We start from the raw sequence: 11,274 nt of genomic DNA, 5'->3' as shown, positions 1-11,274 counted from the left end.
CCAGACTCTGCCCGAGTTCGTCGTCGCACCTCCCCTCCACTAATCCTCTATAGAATGCCTTTGTTGTGATGGAGTCGCACAAGTTCGATCCCGGACGGCAGAGTTGCTTGAGAGCAACGCAACACTCGCGGTGCCATTCGCCTAGCCTCGGTCTCTGCTTGATCCATGACTGTAGTTCGTCCAAGGAGACGAGCTGCGGGAAAGCGCGCCGCACAAAAGGCGACCACCCCTGTTCCCCGTTGTCTATGAAGCGCCGGAGATGTCGCAGTCTCAGCGCATGTCTGCGCATCATCAACCACGGCATGCCCAGCCCTCCATTTAGCGGGTGTTGGCAGCAAATGGATCGCCTAACCATCGGAACGTTTCCCTTCCACAAGAAGCGGAAGAGTATGCGTTCCAGTTTGGTGATGGTAGGGTCGGGACAAGGCACGACGGTCAGACGATACTCGATGACGGATGCGATGTACGTGTTCGCCACCTCCGCCCGACCTTTTAGGGATAGCTTTCTCTCAGTCCATTTCTGGGTGAGAGTAGCCACCCTAGTCGTTATCTCGCCCCAGTTCTTCTCCATTTGGAGGTCCGGACCGAACCAGACCCCGAGCAATTTAACCGGTCCGTCCGTCCAGCGTCCCACGATGGAGACGCTGTTGGACGGCATGGGCTTGCTTCTCCAGGTGCCGAGCCGCAAGCCCACTGACTTTTCCCGGTTAATTTTTGCTCCCGTTACCGCTTCGTATTCTTTCAGTGTCTCGCCGACCAGCTCGATGTGCTCGTAGCTCGACACTATGACGGTGACGTCATCCGCGTATGCAGACACGCTCCTCCCGCATCCCAGCTCTCGTGCGATGCCCCTCAGCGTCGCCAGTTTCCGCAGTAGTGGCTCAAGAGTCAGTACATACAGCAGCGATGAGAGGGGGCATCCCTGACGAACCGAACGCATGATGTTAAAAGGTCTGGATAGATGACCATTTACGCGAACTACTGAGCGGATGCCGCTGTATAAGGCAGCGATCCAACCGCGGAAAACTGGACCGAAACCAGCCGCTTTGAGGACAGCCTCCAAGTAGTGATGGTCTACCCTATCGAAGGCTTTTGATTGATCCAAATTGATCAGCGCCCCACCCATGCCAGGATTTTTAGATAGATAGATAGATAGATAGATAGATAGATAGATAGATAGATAGATAGATAGATAGATAGATAGATAGATAGATAGATAGATATGCGACGGGCTCCTTTCAGTTTCTGCCTGCCGAATTCCATCACAAGGCTTTAGTCGGCCCGGGGCTATAGTAGAAGACACCCAATATGCCACACAGTGGGACTTAACCCGGTATACCACACAGCTATGCTGGAGCCTAAATATATATTAGTCGTATGTACGAAGGGCATCTTTCTTCTTTTAAACGTAACGATGTTTCATTTTTAACTCTTTATTAGGATTTTATGTAATAAATCTCTCAATTCATTACGTTCCTAGATTTTCACTGCATCATCATCAGATATGAATTACTGTTGGTGTGTGTACTATGGATAATAATAAAGAAAGCTGATTATTAATAAGTTTGGTCAATGTAACTTACTTTTTTAAAAAAAGCAATTATTAAAGTCTATCCTATCTAGAAAATTTTGATAACTTGTAATTTTAATTTCTTTTTCTTTATCATAATATGGTTTTCATAATTGTTTTATATATTATTGAAGATTTCAACTACAAAACTAATTTATTTCCTGGTAGACAGTGTTCCTTCTTTGACCTCCCTCCCTCTCTCACACTCTCTCTCTCTCTCTCTTCCTCCCTTCTTTCTCACTTTCGCTCGCCCTCTTCCATTTGGGACAGTAACGTGAAATCTGAAATTTGGTACACACACACACACACACACACACATACACACACACACACACACACACATATATATATATATATATATATATATATATATATATATATATCGTCGCAATTATGTTAAACTTATGTAAAAATTTGGTCAAAAGCGTTTATTTCAATATTTATTTTTGCTTGCAATAGCCTGTTCTTAGTCTTACTTAGTATTATTTAGTAGTTACACGGCATTACCTTAGTGCCGATATATATATATATATATATATATATATATATATATATATATATATAGGCTTTAAGGTAATGGCGTGCAACTACTAATACAGCCGTATGTGTACGAACCTACGGATATTTTCCCTATATGATTTTCTTTCGATTATTTTCTAATTGTGCATTCAAGTTAAGTGTTATGTATGTTATGAAATGTTCTTACTGTATACATATACTATAGCCTAAACACTTTTACGTAGCTAAGTTAAGTCAATATAATACTCGATTTCTTCATAAAGTCTAACACTGTCTTTGAATACTTGCTATTAATCTGAATATATTTATTGAGCGAGAACTATCCGACGAGTAAAGTACGCAAAAGAAAATTAGACGGGACATAGAAAAATTATGCAAACTGGGACTCAAATATGTAAATATTATTCAGCGACTAGGTAAAAACTACCTAGGGGGCGGGGTTTTTTCTAGTATAGATAATGCATTAATAGCTCGCCATATCGCGGTTCACTTATCGTGCACTCAGTACATCGCGGATTTTTCTGGCTAATATATGTAAATTTATATCGCGGAGTCCTTATGATATCGCAGGTTTTTGCAGCTGATAGGTATTTATAATTTTTTGAGATTTCAATTATTTCTGTGGGAGGTTTTGGAACATAAAACGCACGGTAGTCGAAGGATTACTGTAAACCACTACGAAAAATCAGTCTGTATGATTAAAATTACTCCCCTTTACTGTAAGACGGCGAGGCGGGCTGTCTTTCAAAACTCATTCTACGAAAAGTAGGTGGTTGGGTTCCAAAAGACTGAGATCCATTGCTTTACAACAAACCTCTAACAAAGAATTGCTATGTAGGTATGAAATCACTTAGTGACTTCAGTTATGAAATTATGTAACTTTGGCTTCAATCTGATGCATGAATTTGAAAATGATATATGTGTTTGGTTGTTTCTTAGCAGAAATTATTTTATTTTGTGTCAAGTTCAGTTTGTTATTAGTTTGAACGTGACAGCTAAGTGGATAGGTTACTACTCTGACTATTGATAGGCCGAGTCCAAATGTTTTATGGTGATGTTGTGATTCTAAAACAGTACATTTTCATAAACATTATATCATTTTTATAGGGTGTCGGTTAGGGTTCGCACTGGATCACCCACGAATGTTAACCAGCGACAGAGTGATGTGGTATTAAGATTTTTTAAAAAGTGATATACATTTCATCTTACACTGAGAAACTGGGAATCAGCGCAAAGTCCGCAAATGTCCCTGGAAAATTACCAAATATTTTATGCGTCACACTACAGCAACGTAAACATTTGATACGAGTGCGGGTGTGAGATGACTGTTTAACATTTGCTGGAAGACATAGTATATGTAACATTAGAGAATATTTTAGTCTAAAATATTCCAAAAGTATTGTAGGCCTATTAATTACATCAGCTCTGAAAAGTTGCACACTCTTTGTGTTTATTATACTTCATCTTCAATTGTTTTTAAAAAAAGCACCTAGTAATAATAATAATAATGATAATAATAATAATAATAATAATAATAATAATGATAATAATAATAATCCTTCCTACCACAGGGCCTGAAATTTGAGGAAAGGGAACTTGTTGATTACATCGACCCCACTGTTTCACTCGAACTTAATTTATCGCCTCCGGAAGGATGAAAGGCAAAGTTGACCTCAGCGGAATTTTAACTCAGAACGTGACGACAGGCGAAATGCCTATTTCTTTACTACCCATAAGGGGCTTAACACAGAGAGGACAAATAAGGACAGACAAACGGATTAAGTCGATTATATCGACCCCAGTGCGTAACTGGTACTTAATTTATCGGCTCCGAAAGGATGAAAGGCAAAGTCGACCTCGGCGGAATTTGAACTCAGAACGTAACGGCAGACGAAATACCTATTTTTTTACTACCCACAAGGGGCTAAACCTGAGTGGAAAAACAAGGACAGACAAACGGATTAAGTCGATTACATCGACCCCAGTGCGTAACTGGTACTTACTTTATCGACCCCGAAAGGATGGAAGGCAAAGTCGACCTCGGCGGAATTTGAATTATTATTATTATTATTATTATTATCATTATTATTTCATTTATTAGCAACTAGGGCCGACATATAGAGTAAGATACAGTAGATATGGACAGTGTGGATTTTACACAGAAACAACGAGTACATAATTAAAACAATAACAATGATATCCAACAAAAGGAAAATAATAATGAAAGTTACCTAATGGGGGCGGGACAACCGCCTGGAGTTGGCTTCGGGGGCATCTGAGATGAGCACCCTTCTCCCTCTCAAATTCACTAGCCTACAGGCGCATTATTAGAGTTGGTCCACTTACACGGGCCATTTTCGCTACATTCACCCACCTGTTAGTAAATGTACTCTGAGGCAGCACTTCTCTCTCCACCCACATCTTCCTTTCCAAATGAAATTTTAAAAAGTTGATGAGTGATTGGCCGAATAGAAAAGTGTGTGTCTTCAGTCCTTTTAACCTGGTCCACCATACAACTTCTTTTGCTACTGCTCTCAGACAGAGGAAAACTGCCTGCCCTTCCAGGCCGATGAAAAGCGACGGATCGATCTTCACTATGGACTCGACCGATAACCGAATCCGTCCTACTCGTGATAATAGCTGTTCAAGATAACGAGGCAAAGTCGACCTCGGCGGCAAATAATGATAATTTTTTTGTATCGTTGTCACAAGGCCACAAATTTGGGTGACAGATGAACTCGAGTCACTCAACGCAAGCATTTGGCTGGTTCAAATTTTATCGACTTGGAAAGAATGATCGCAAAATTGACCAGTAAAGTAAAAACTGAGTGAACCTCAATAGGATTTGAACTGCTAACTTCACATATAAGACCTGGGGTGATTCTTTGAAAGATTTCTTGGAAAAACTGTTCGCGATGTATGCCATTATGTACTGTATATTTTGAATTCATTTTCAAAATAAATATTTCATGAGTTTGTGTTATCAGTTCATAAAAGCATGACTGTTGATGTGCCAAGGTCGAATGTAATTTCATTATATTTGTAAGACTTTAAAGTGAGGGGCATTAATTCACGACAGTAGCTAACAAAAGGCAGATTCTAGATGGAAGTAGTAAAATGAAATATAGCTAATAAACCCTTATGCAAAATTACCGTCTGTTTTGTTTGTTTGTTTTTCCCAAAAGATGCCAAAGCGGAGTTTGCAAAATGCCATTCGGTGAAAGGAGGTGCTGGGCCATTCAAAAGGTTAAGAACTATTGCATTAAACAATCTAATGACTAGTTTATGAAAATTTGCCAACCACCTTCATGGCCTGCTTGATCACGGCCATCCTAGAACAAAATAAGAAGCTGTCAACAATGCTACCGTTCTAACCGGAATAGCAATGTAACTGCTCCGTCGCAACTTTGTTTCCCCGGATTTTTTAAGTAATACACATTTTTATGATGTTTTAAAACGTGTAGATTAAGATTACGTAAATGAAATTTAGTAGTGGGGTGGGGATATTTTTATATTTTTTATTGAGAAAATAAATAAAAGAAGTTCGTTTATTCGTTTCAAACTATTCAATATTTTCTTAGGATGATCAATGCTAATAACCATTCTCATGCCCCACCCCCAAACTAATGGGTAGAGGGAGAACGATTTTGATTGGAGGTATGACCCCTAACAACAGTGATGTTGGCTAAAGGTATTTCAGGACAAGGTGGTGATACTACATAATCATTGTACAACAAACAATGATGTGAGGTAAGAGGAAGAGGGTGAAGGCATATGGCCTAGTGATTAGAGCAGCGGACTCGCGCTCGAGGCATCGCGGGTTCGAATCTCAGACCGGGTGATGTGTGCGTTTATGACCGAACCACCACGCAGCTTTGGCAGAAGGTAATGGCTGACTCTTTCGCCACAACTTTCTCTCACTCTTTCCTCCTGCATCTTGCAGCTCACCTGCGACGGACCGGCGTCCCGTCCTGGTAGGGAACCTATACGCCAAGGAAACCGGGAAACCGGCCCTAATGAGTCAGGCGTGGCTCAAGAAGGAACAAACAAGAGGAAGATGGCATATTGCAGGATATGACCCAGAGTAATTTCGACCTGTATTGTATTAGACTTGCTCGTTTATCATTTCATTAATGAATATATTCGACTTTTTATTGTAGTAGGCTAATCATAAACTAGGAATTTTTATGCCTTCATGTTGCCAATAAATATTAATTAGAATAATATCAAAGATAGTTTTCCTCTTCTTAAATGATCATAAGAAAATTATTGAATAGTTAAAAATGTATGGGCCTTTTGTTTGTGAATAATAATAAAAAAAAGGGGTGGTTATGTGGTAAGAAGCTTGCTTCCCAACCACATGGTTCCTTGTTCATTCCCACTACATGGCACCTTGGGCAAGTGTCTTCTTCTATAGCTTCGAGTCGACCAAAGACTTGGGAGTGAATTTGGTAGACAGAAGATTAAAGAAGCCCGCTGTATGTATGTATAAATATGTATGCGTGTGCATGTATGTCTTTGTGTCTGTGTTTCTTTCCCACGGCGTGACATCCGGAGTTGGTGAGTTTACGTCCCCGTAACATAGCTGTTGGGTAAAAGAGAGCAATAGAATAAGTACAAAAACTAAGTACTGGGGGCGATTCATTCGATTAAAAATTTTTCAAGACGGTGCCCCAGCATGGCCGCAGGCAAATGCCTGAAACAATCACAAAATAATCGATAAAAGATCTTTCAAAACGAAAAATGTCATCAACAAAGTTGTAATCTACATCACTGAAAATTATTTTTGGAAATTTAATTAGAACTAATAAAGTTATGGGGAAACAAAATTCGGGTAAGGTACTAAATCGTAGATATTCCATCGTGTATTTAAGTACGTTTAGCATAAGCGAACTTATATATTGGACCGCAATGCTTACTCTATTTTTGAAGCAGAAATTAATCTATGGATGTCTAACATGCAAATCAGCTGCATCATTCTCACTTGTCACTGAGAAGCTTGTAATGTTACAGACTTGTCCCTTCCTTCTACTCAAAAGCATGTAAAAAGACAGATTTTTTTTCCAGGGGAAGCTGAGCGTTGAAAGAAAAATATGTAGTACTTGAAACAAACAAGAAGAAAAAAATGTTGAAAAATACGAAAATTTACATGTCAAAATAATTTTGAGCATGTTTTAATGAGAGTAATAACATAGGGAAAAGGAAGTCTAGAAATGAAATTGTATCACAGTAATAAGAACATAAACAAATTTAAACACTGTTTGAAACTATGCAGCGAGCTCTGAAAGATCGGGTTCACCCAACTGGGAGTACATACTGTGAGTTTTATGATTCAACGTTGTGTGACCTGGTTTAACCTTTATCACTGCCATTACGGCAACTAACATCAGCACAACTACCACCGTCATGACAAATACCATTGGCGTCATCGGAACAATAATCAATTCTTTTTTATTGGCCACAAGGGCTGACACGCATGATTACATAAAGGGACAAGACAGGACGAAAGGTTACAAAGGGTTTTGTCCGTTTGTTAAAAAATCCGTGTAAAAAACTTTAAAACAATGATTATTAAAACAATGAAAAACTCCCAAAAGGGGGAGACGTTTCGAAAGGTTCCTGGTGGAAAAAAACCCTACAAAAGCCAACGGGAGCCTGGTCTAAAAAGGGGGTGTAGAGAGTCCCCTTTCTTCTCCTTTTGTATTACCTTTTTGAAATCACAGGCGAAACCTGAGAACTGGTCCATTTATACAGGCCAGTCTCGCACAATTCACCCACCTTTCATAAAACTTGCTATCGGACAGCACTTTCCTCTCTAACCTCATCTTCCTTTTCAAGTGAAACTTGAAAAAGTTGATGAGGCCTTGACCAAAGAGGAAAGTGTCTGTCTTTAGCCCTTTCAAACGAGTCCACCACACGACCTCTTTCGCCACAGCCACTAGGCACAAGAAAACGGCCTCGCCCTCCTTGTTAAAGGAGGTCGGCGGGGCAATCTTCACTATGGATTCGGCCGATAGTCGGATCCGTCCTACACGTGACAGTAGCTGTTCGACATAAACCCATATTTCAGCAATACTCGGGCACTGAACGAGTGCGTGCAGAACGGTTTCGTCGTCCTGGCAACACCTCGGGCAGGCCCGGCTGACGGCACTTCCGTGCCGGTAGAGTTTATGCGTCATCGGAACAATAATACCAATACGTGTAAAGCAAAAAAACAAATAATTGTGATGTTTTTATCCACTGATATATTCTCCAAATGTATACGAAAGGTCTTGGTTTCAAATCATAAATTCGCCATATTTTGTCTGTTCGCATTGCTTAAAGTTTATGAACAAAAGCCATTTCAATATTCTTTTTTTTTTTTCTAATTTGTACAACAGGCTAGCAATGTTGAGGCTTAATGGTTAATTAGTATTGACCCAGTATTTGACTGATACTTCCTTTTCTGAAAGAATGGCAGGCAAAGCTGACCTCGGTGGCATTTGAACTCAGAACTTAAGTAGTAGAAATACTGGAGAATCTAACGATTCTGCTGATCCACCACCCAATATAAATATTTTATGTCATGTTTCAAACCACACTAAGGAGATATCAATTTCGGCCCTATGGACTCAATAAGGAAGCAGTGTAAAAATAGGCCTTACATACGTTTGCACGCGCAGCCAATCAGTTATGTTTATTAGATAAATCAATTACGGCTAATTAATCTCCATTACTATTACATCCTTTGCAGCAAGTTATCTGCTAAGTACAGAAGCGTTCAACGCAGTACGATATTCATCCCTCATATGTATAACAGTATAAAACAGAGTCACTTACACTAAGAGAATTTATATGTTAAGCACTGTAATAATTCCCAAAGTGGGTTTCTAGATCTGGTTGTATACCTCATTCCTAACAAGAATCGGCTGAATCACTTCCATCATTTCTCATGGAGCCAAAACCATTTTGCTATATGAAATAAATAAACAGGTGAATGTATAAATCGTTGACTTACACTCTTCTCAATCACAAAAACATGTATGTTGTTCACATTATAGTATTATATGGAATATCGTCCGGCGGTAGCAAGAGATGTACCAAAGAAAGTGATGGGCTTCAGTACATTTCATAATATATTGTAATCAACGCTATCAAATGCTTTTCCAACACACACACAAGTGTGTATGCGTGTGTATAGTAGTAGTAGTAGTGGTGGTAGTAGTAACTAGTAGTAGTAGTAGTAGTTGTTGTTGTTGTTGTTGTTTACGAATGTGCTCAATAAATTCTTATTGAGGATATAAAATTTAAAGTGTATAAATGGCATATGTGTATAAATAAATGTGTGTGTGTGTGTGTGTGTGGTGTGTGTGTGTGTGTGTGTGTGTGTAACAGAATATTGGGTTTCATTTAGTTTTGCTATTCTTAAAACTTTTTCAGTATATAAGTAAATAAGTATGGTAAATTCTTGTCTGACACAATTCCGAATCTAAGAAACAAATATTTATTTTTTCTAATTTTAACTCGTTGAATATTAAACAAACAAATGCTAAATAAACTGGAAACCCCGTGTCCTCCAATGCACTCTTTCATATATTGCGATCAGCTCCATCATATATATATAAACATGATTTATGTATATATATATATATATATATAATCCAAAATTATGGAATGGAGTAGATAAAATCCAGGCTACATATATGTTTCATAGCTAGCAGCCCCTCGGCAGTAGGAATTATCCAAATGAGGGGTAATACGCTAGCTACTTGTCGAACCAAAGATACTTTGGTGAAAGGTACTACGTCCGAGGTTCTTCTAGCTATGAAACATATGTAGCCTGGGTTTTATCTACTCCATTCCCTAAATTTTGGATTTCTAATCGCATACACAGCAATCCCTGTTGCTAACCGTAAGCTATAAAACAGTTTTTTTCAGCTTTTCGATGTGGGAAAATTTTACAACCTCCAACGTCAATAACCCAATATTGTTCCTGAAAGTTTCTTTCTATACCTTCTACAGACTACTCGAAGCTTGTTATCTTCATACACCTCGGTCTCCTAGATCTTACCTTTACATATATATATATAGTCTGGGTATGTGAGTGTGTGCGCGCGTGTGTACATGTATATATTTTGTATGTATGTATGCATTATGTATGTATTATGTATGTATGTGTGTATGTGTGTATGTATGTGTGTATGTATAAAATAGTGTGATGATGAAAACTCCCGCCCACCAGGTCCTCTGTTTGCGGATAGAGGAATTCCAGTAGGTATATAGGTTACTGGGAATATTCAATAAGCAATGCCGGACAAAGCCATGCTTTGCCATTTGGCAAGGCATAACACTCGTTATCCACCTTCCCAGGGTCATGGCGAAATTCTAAAGCCTTGAAAAGAACGGAAATACCACAATTATTGGAAGGCAGGATGGCAGTAGGCAATGAAATACTAAGCATAAAGAATATTATATCTTTGGATTTCTTCTCACTTTGCAGAACAAATTACCCTTTTATTCATCTTGATCTGGAAAAGGCGTTGGACTGACTGGTACTGCGATCGTCTATGGGACCTGCAAATAAAAAATTAGAAATCGAGGGGCATTCTATGGCTCACATTTATGTATTTCTATGTAAATAGCTATTTATATATAGGTTTGTAAAAATGTGTGTGCGTCAGCAAAAAATGAGTAAAGAGAAATTACTGCAATTGAACAGCAGAGTGTATTTGAATAACTAAAACTAATACCGAGATGTTAAATACCTTACAACAAAAATGTTTGTTTAATTAATATTATCTCCGCTTCAAGAATATGTATCATAGTCACCAAATGGTAATTTCGACGGGCTCCACTTCAAAAGTGGGGATAATCTCAAGATTCAATAATCGTCCAAAACTGTCGCGTCATTAAAGAAAGGGACATGCTTCTGGTCTGGAGATATGAGGACTGTTTTTGGATACGAAATTCGGGCTCAATAGCCTTCATCAGCGCGACAATTGCCCGAATTTATCTCCAGTACCCAAAGAACTTAGACTTATTACAAAACTTAGACTACAAGAATGTCCTATAAAAGAATATATGTTTAAAATGTGCATATAATCTTACTGAAACATGGGTGCTGCATAATGGATAATGGGCGTATATGACATGCGCACTCATCATCAGCACCCATCTAACCCCTTAATCATCTACGAACACATTGC

The sequence above is a fragment of the Octopus sinensis genome, linkage group LG18 (assembly GCF_006345805.1).
Source record: "Octopus sinensis linkage group LG18, ASM634580v1, whole genome shotgun sequence".
NCBI lineage: Eukaryota > Metazoa > Mollusca > Cephalopoda > Octopoda > Octopodidae > Octopus > Octopus sinensis.
This window is presented reverse-complemented; position numbering follows the sequence as displayed.